This window comes from Phyllobates terribilis, unplaced genomic scaffold (genome assembly GCF_046119375.1).
Source record: "Phyllobates terribilis strain yellow unplaced genomic scaffold, ASM4611937v1 Scaffold_4__5_contigs__length_816908805, whole genome shotgun sequence".
Taxonomy (NCBI): domain Eukaryota; kingdom Metazoa; phylum Chordata; class Amphibia; order Anura; family Dendrobatidae; genus Phyllobates; species Phyllobates terribilis.
In genome coordinates, this window is record NW_027362764.1 from 310,175,800 (window position 1) to 310,184,059 (window position 8,260).

The window sequence follows — 8,260 nt, forward strand, 5'->3', positions numbered from 1 at the left end:
TTTTCATCATACTGACACACAAAAGATGGAATAAAAAGTGATAAAAAATCATATGAAAATAAAAATAGTATTAATGAAAACATCATCTCTTCCTATAACATATCAGCCCTCATGTCGCTCTGTGGATGAAAAAAATTACAACTATAGTTTTTTTGTGCAAAAGTAGCAAAGAATAAAAAACTAGTATCATTCTGATATCGCAGTAATCATACTGTCCCAAAGAATAAATACGTCTTAGCACTTTTACTGCATGGTAAAATCTAAAAACAATAATTGAGTTTCCTTTTTTTTACTCATTCTGCATTTTAAAAATCTGAATAAAAAGCATTCAAAAATTTGATGTACCTTATAATGGTACCAATAAAATCTTCAACTCACCATTTAACAGCTTTGCTGGCTAATAATAAAAAAGGTCATAGCTCTTAAAACATGGTGAAGAAAAACTATTTTTTTTATTAAAAAAACATTTTTAGTGTGTAAAAGAAGCAAAACATAAAATATATAAATCTAGTATTGCTGTAACCTAATTGACCCATATAATAAAGATGTCTTATTACTTATACCGCAAGCTGAACGGCGTAAAAAGTAAAAAATCTTTCTTGTTCCAACCATTTTTATTAAAACATTTTCTTATAACATAGAAAAAGATATATTAACATGGTGGTAAATGAGTGGAAAAATAAAGTAAAAGGGGAAGGGAAATCTCAAGGCAAGTTTCCATTTTCAAAAGGCTTAACTTTGAACAAATATTTTATAGAAATTTTTATTGTTACAAAAACATAACAAAATGTATATTTTAAAGAGGAAAAATGAGGTTACGTATATGGAATTTTAAAGTCAAATTGTATATTTTGAAAAAAATAGAGATTTAACCTGGTTGGAAAGGATTTATACCATGGTAACTGTCACGGGGTCCTACTCCAGTATCGCACAATCAACAGAGCAAGAGATGAGTGAACAGTCTCAAGAATCTTTATTACATGCAAACCGAAAGGTCCATAAAACATTATACCACCCAGAGGATGAAATAGACCAGGAACACGGATACAGTCCAGTAATGGGATAAATGCTCCGGGAGATGAGAGTCACAATCCTCCGCTTAGAGATCGATATGGCAGTGTGGCTCCAGATACTTCTCCATATAGATGATACAGGGAATACACAGAATGATACAGAGCAACAAGACAACATTCCTAAAATCAATAAAATATGACTATAGACAGAATGAAGTCCCAGACACCATATCACACCATCACAGTAACCATCTAATAGAGTATCCTTTAAAATGTTTCTCTCTTATAGTCTGCACATTGAGATTCTGATTTGGCTATTATCCTAAGTCATATTGCAAGATTCGTTAAAGGGTTGATTGTAGGATTGCTGCTTCCAACACGTGGCGCTATAGAGTTCAAGTCCTCTTCCTCTCTGAAGAGACAATTGCATATTAAATTTCCCAGATTTGTATATGTCAAATTTAAAGCTTTCAACCATGGTGTTTCTATAAATATAACATCAAGAATTTTTTCCCAATTTTTAATATTGGACTTTTTAATGAAATTTAAATTAATAAAATTTATTTTCCAAATTTGGTCATTAGAAGGTTAATTGAGAAGATTACAAATTCCTATTTTCGTAAGGATATAGGAAGTTTAAATTTATTCTTAAAGTTTTTTTAGATTTGGAGTCGGTATATTGTAGTTTGTTTATATTTCTTCAAATGAAATAAATGAGTTATTTATTATCTCCAATAAATTGTTAATTCTAGTTTTTTTACAAATTAGTAAGGAATTTTTTTGAATTGCAATTTCCATTACGGAGATTGGTAGATTTTTTTAATTAATACATTTTGAGGAGTTTTTCAAACAAAGTTAAAATTGTTTCCATGTTATGCTATTTTTACAATGGGGAATTTGGGTGGCGTTAGTGTAAGATCTACTAAACTTGCTAATATTAACAAAGAAAGTGGGTGGTTTTTATTACAAAAAAAAGGAACCGGACAGATAATAAATTCGGCCCGATCCACGGGCAGCATGCATCAGACACTCCCTGTATCATGTCAGCCATATATGTTTAACTGTGAAGCGCTGAGGCATATCAAAGAAAAACATAGTATAATAGCCGTGGACAGGCCCAGGACAAGGTATTTTTGTGCCTTAAGCAGATGAAGCCAGCGGCGTCCCTTCCCTCACCCCCAAGCAAAGGAATGGGACAGAGAGCAAGCTAAAGCATGCGTCAGTTATCAAGTTCTGACAACCACATCCACTAGAATTGTTACCCTTTTCACCAAAAAATTGCCAGCAAAAGTAAAAATAAAAAGTGTACTTTATGGGTGTGACTTAACAGGCAGTGCAATTTCAAAATTAGAGACATTCATCCCTGACATCCTGTATTTTAAATGTCAGCCCCAAGGATAGTCAGGAAAACTAATCTAGCTTAACTATAATGGGGACCATTAATGGTTCAAATTCCTGTACTGATGATATTTCTGGTGAAATGTTCATGTTTTAATGGTTGTTCTGGTGCTGTACTCGCCTACTTCTAATGGTTCTGGTGATGTATTCATCACCAGAACCATGATTAGTACATGAATATAAAAACAAAATAATCATTAGTACATAAACAGAACACCAAAGCCATCAATAGCACATGAATATGACACCAGGTACCATCATCAGTGCATGAATACATCACCAGAAACACTATAATTACTTGACAAGAACCACGCTTAGTACAGCAGTCAATTTTAATGTCAGGTCAGACATTTGTATCAAATGACCCTACAACTTTCAGTATGTTCCTAAAACAATAGATTACTAGAACCACAATCAGTACATGAATACGGAACCAGAACCCCCATCAGTACAAGAATACACTACCAGAAACAGTATAATTACTTGACAAGAACCAAGCTTAGTACAGCAGTCAATTGTAATGTCAGGTCAGCCATTTGTGTCAAATGACCCTACAACTTCCAGTATGTTCCTAAAACAATGTTAAGGAGTTACTGGAAGTTTTGTTACCAGCCATCATCATACTGTAGACTATACAGGAACCACAGTAGTGATGAGACGCAGTCAGAATTACAAATAAACATATACATCCAGGTATCTTATAGGTGACATCTTCTCTGAGTGGTTCTCTTTCTTTTCGCCTCCATTTTGTCCAGACACTTTGATGACTTTTCACAGCTACAGCTCGTCTCTGCAGACTTACATCTTCTCCGGTCTTCTGCAGCACATCCCAACACGGTGCCCCACACATCCTCTCAATATACAATTGAGTGCAGGGAGGGAAAGCCGGACGGGGCACAGGTGGTCAGTGTGCTGAATTTCTATGGTCGGAAGAAGGAGCAGGCAGCCGCAGGCACAGCTATGTCAGTTTCTTCTTTTTTTTTCAACGGGCACCTCCTAAGTGCGTGCCTACCCTGTCTACCACACATCCCAGCTCTCTGCCAGGGAACCACCTTTCCAACTAGTCTCCCAAGTCAGACATAAATAGCTGAAATCATACAGCCAGTGTCAGATACATGCTGCTCATGCATCGGGCAGAATGTATCCACTGTCAGGTTCCCTTTAATGTGGCTCTCAAAGTAAGACTGGTTGGGTATCAGTGCCTTATAGGGTGCGTGTCTCTAGAAGCACAAGTTGGGCACAATGGACGGGCACTACACTGGCATATTTGCAATTTTCTGCATAAAAAAAAAACATGGCGCAAATTACATTCCTACCTGCTCAGCCATGCCATATAGCCAAACAGTAGTTTGCGACGACATGTATATCACTGCACGTTTGTGAGAAATTTTGCAATAAATTGTGGGTTCCATTTTCATCCACCTTTATGTAAGTGAAAAATTTGCAGCTAATAAAAAATTACAGTTTTACCACTGAAATGTTACTTTTCCACAGCCCAATCTTATAAAATTCTGTAATGTAGTTTGTGGGTTAAAAATGCCCACTTAGCCTGTTATCATGTCCCTGTTACAAGTGTCGGTGTCATCGCCAGCGCTATACATACCTCGCGCATGCACGGGGCTTCTTTCCCTCACTGCGTTGATCCCTTTGTAGTCGGATGTAACAGTGACGGCTTCAGAGAAGCCCTCTGCTCATGATCGGAAGTGAAGAAGACTTCTGGGTCTGTTAGGCAGGGTGTTTATTTATGCAGACACAACTGCTGGTGGTTCTGGGGGCACAGGGGACCTGACAGGTTCCTTTTAACAAATTATTAAAATATTATTTTCTCCATTAAAAATTTGGTACTAAAACACCATTTTATTAGAAAAAATTATTTTGTTGTTCAACATCTAAATGTTATGAAGTTCTGAGAAGCACCTGTGGGTTAAAAATGCTCAACAACCCCAGCACAAGAGAGAGTTTACTGTGTTATGGTAAATATTTATACTTTATTATTTTAGACAATTAAATATACATATACATCTAATTGATAATTTTGTATTTTAATATTAGCTTTATAAGTGTTATTTCGTTGTATCTAATACAGAGCTATTTCTGTATGAAGCTTTCCTTTGTTCTGAAACTATAGTTAAACTAGCTATAACCAGTCTAAGGAATTTAGCAGAATACATAATTTACGACTTTGTTTTTCCCAATTTATCTTCCTTTTTAGGTAACGTAATGTAAGCCATTTCCACTTTCCATATCTTTGTGGTTTGTAATAAAACTTGTAACCAGGCATCTGAGTGCAGACAAGTCTGGGACACAGACAGAATTGGTTGTGTTTTTCTTGTCTCCGATCAATCGACTGACTCCCTCATTTGATCAAAACTGGAAAACATGTGAAACCTTATGAGTTTCTCCTAAAACTTTCCATATAGGTTTCTCCATCAACTGCGTTAGCGTGTCATCAGCGCTGGGTATGAAGGGGGCTGGCTGACTGCTCATTTCAGTAGCTGAGAAAGTTATTTCTGTCTAGTGTCTATGCATCTGCATGAGAGAGAAGAGGCCAGTTTTATGTATTAAAATGAGCCGGTCAGCCAGCCCCCTTCATACACAGCACTTATTTCCCACAAAAATTGAAGCTGCAGGACCGAAGATAATATCTGAAGAGTAGGACACACTTTTTTCAAAGTATTTTTTGGTTTTACAAGTGTTAAAGGGTGATTCCCCAAATAGTAAGTTATCCGCTCTTTCCATATCCTCCAGAAAATGGGCAAATATGTGGTCACGTGCCCCCCATTCATGGCACTGGAGAAACCTCACAGACTTGTCCCCTAAGGCCGGACAATCCCTTTAAGGCTCTGTTCACACCAACATTCTGACTTTCAACATGAACTAATGGGGGCAGTCAGGGTCCAGCCCGGAGAGCAAATCACGCTGCAATGTTTCATCACCTGTGATGGATCTCAGTACCACACATACAATACAAGCAGATCATCCAATCACGATCGTTTCAATCATTCTACAGAATGTGTGGCAGAGCCTCCGTCAGATGCTATATATATATATATATATATATAGATGTATATACATTATCTAGCACTGCAGATACCTTCGTTTATAAATGACACTAGCAATACTAGAATGGCCATGGCAGAGTGAGTAACAGGAAGACTAGTAGGCAGCCGTCATGTTTCCTAGCCCACGACCACACTCACGAACACTTGTGATTCGAAAAGAGACGCTGACAGGTCCGCGGGAAAGCCACACTGCGCCTGCGCGGCCAGCTTGTGTTTACGGAAGCGGCTGTTACGTGTCAGTGCGGGGAGCAGGGGATTCTGGGAGTCCGGCTGATGGCCGAGCCGAGGGGCTGAAAGCTCTGTGCCCGGCCGGGGACATGTTCTAGGAGCCTGAACCGAAGGGTGGCTGCTGGCTCCGCACCGAGGACAGCTCCTGGGCCGCTTCTCCTCTGTGCTACCAAGTCATAAGCTGGAACCATGTCCTCCTCCACCAGCAGCCCCGAGGCCATCAAGAAGCTCCTGGAGAACATGCAGAGTGACCTGCGGGGTCTGTCCATGGAGTGCAAGAAGAAGTTCCCTCCTGTCAAAGAGGTAACGAGAGCAGAGATCAAGCCCCTCATCACAAGTGTGTGCTTCCTTGCCATTCAGAATCTGTGCTGCCAGTGTGAGCCGGCACCCTGCAGTGATCTGTGTGTATACCATGTCTATATGTGATCTGTGTGTGTGTATACCATGTCTGTATGTGATCTGTGTGTGTATACCATGTCTGTATGTGATCTGTGTGTGTATACCATGTCTGTATGTGATCTATGTGTATATACCATGTCTGTATGTGATCTGTGTGTGTAGACAATGTCTGTATGTGATCTGTGTGTGTATACCATGTCTGTATGTGATCTGTGTGTGTATACCATGTCTGTATGTGATCTGTGTGTGTATACCATGTCTGTATGTGATCTGTGTGTGTATACCATGTCTGTATGTGATCTGTGTGTGTATACCATGTCTGTATGTGATCTGTGTGTGTATACCATGTCTGTATGTGATCTGTGTGTGTATACCATGTCTGTATGTGATCTGTGTGTGTATACCATGTCTGTATGTGATCTGTGTGTGTATACCATGTCTGTATGTGATCTGTGTGTGTATACCATGTCTGTATGTGATCTGTGTGTGTATACCATGTCTGTATGTGATCTGTGTGTGTATACCATGTCTGTATGTGATCTGTGTGTGTATACCATGTCTGTATGTGATCTGTGTGTGTATACCATGTCTGTATGTGATCTGTGTGTGTATACCATGTCTGTATGTGATCTGTGTGTGTATACCATGTCTGTATGTGATCTGTGTGTGTATACCATGTCTGTATGTGATCTGTGTGTGTATACCATGTCTGTATGTGATCTGTGTGTGTATACCATGTCTGTATGTGATCTGTGTGTGTAGACAATGTCTGTATGTGATCTGTGTGTGTAGACAATGTCTGTATGTGATCTGTGTGTGTAGACAATGTCTGTATGTGATCTGTGTGTGTAGACAATGTCTGTATGTGATCTGTGTGTGTAGACAATGTCTGTATGTGATCTGTGTGTGTAGACAATGTCTGTATGTGATCTGTGTGTGTAGACAATGTCTGTATGTGATCTGTGTGTGTAGACAATGTCTGTATGTGATCTGTGTGTGTAGACAATGTCTGTATGTGATCTGTGTGTGTAGACAATGTCTGTATGTGATCTGTGTGTGTAGACAATGTCTGTATGTGATCTGTGTGTGTAGACAATGTCTGTATGTGATCTGTGTGTGTAGACAATGTCTGTATGTGATCTGTGTGTGTAGACAATGTCTGTATGTGATCTGTGTGTAGACCATGTCTGTATGTGATCTGTGTGTGTATACCATGTCTGTATGTGATCTGTGTGTGTATACCATGTCTGTATGTGATCTGTGTGTGTATACCATGTCTGTATGTGATCTGTGTGTGTATACCATGTCTGTATGTGATCTGTGTGTGTATACCATGTCTGTATGTGATCTGTGTGTGTATACCATGTCTGTATGTGATCTGTGTGTGTATACCATGTCTGTATGTGATCTGTGTGTGTATACCATGTCTGTATGTGATCTGTGTGTGTATACCATGTCTGTATGTGATCTGTGTGTGTAGACAATGTCTGTATGTGATCTGTGTGTGTAGACAATGTCTGTATGTGATCTGTGTGTGTAGACAATGTCTGTATGTGATCTGTGTGTGTAGACAATGTCTGTATGTGATCTGTGTGTGTAGACAATGTCTGTATGTGATCTGTGTGTGTAGACAATGTCTGTATGTGATCTGTGTGTGTAGACAATGTCTGTATGTGATCTGTGTGTGTAGACAATGTCTGTATGTGATCTGTGTGTGTAGACAATGTCTGTATGTGATCTGTGTGTGTAGACAATGTCTGTATGTGATCTGTGTGTGTAGACAATGTCTGTATGTGATCTGTGTGTGTAGACAATGTCTGTATGTGATCTGTGTGTGTAGACAATGTCTGTATGTGATCTGTGTGTGTAGACAATGTCTGTATGTGATCTGTGTGTGTAGACAATGTCTGTATGTGATCTGTGTGTGTAGACAATGTCTATATGTGATCTGTGTGTGTATACCATGTCTGTATGTGATCTGTGTGTGTATACCATGTCTGTATGTGATCTGTGTGTGTATACCATGTCTGTATGTGATCTGTGTGTGTATACCATGTCTGTATGTGATCTGTGTGTGTATACCATGTCTGTATGTGATCTGTGTGTGTAGACAATGTCTGTATGTGATCTGTGTGTGTAGACAATGTCTATATGTGATCT

At 39.0% G+C, this 8,260-nt stretch overlaps 1 long non-coding RNA gene across 1 annotated transcript; it reads right to left on the reverse strand.

Moving 5' to 3' along the window:
- Positions 1 to 1,130: 1,130 nt before the first annotated feature.
- Positions 1,131 to 5,630, reverse strand: LOC141265369 (uncharacterized). The gene is made up of 3 exons (XR_012320079.1): positions 5,506 to 5,630; positions 4,015 to 4,207; positions 1,131 to 1,425 (listed from the first exon to the last, which is right to left on the reverse strand). It is a non-coding gene; the product is annotated as an uncharacterized lncRNA (long non-coding RNA).
- Positions 5,631 to 8,260: the final 2,630 nt, after the last annotated feature.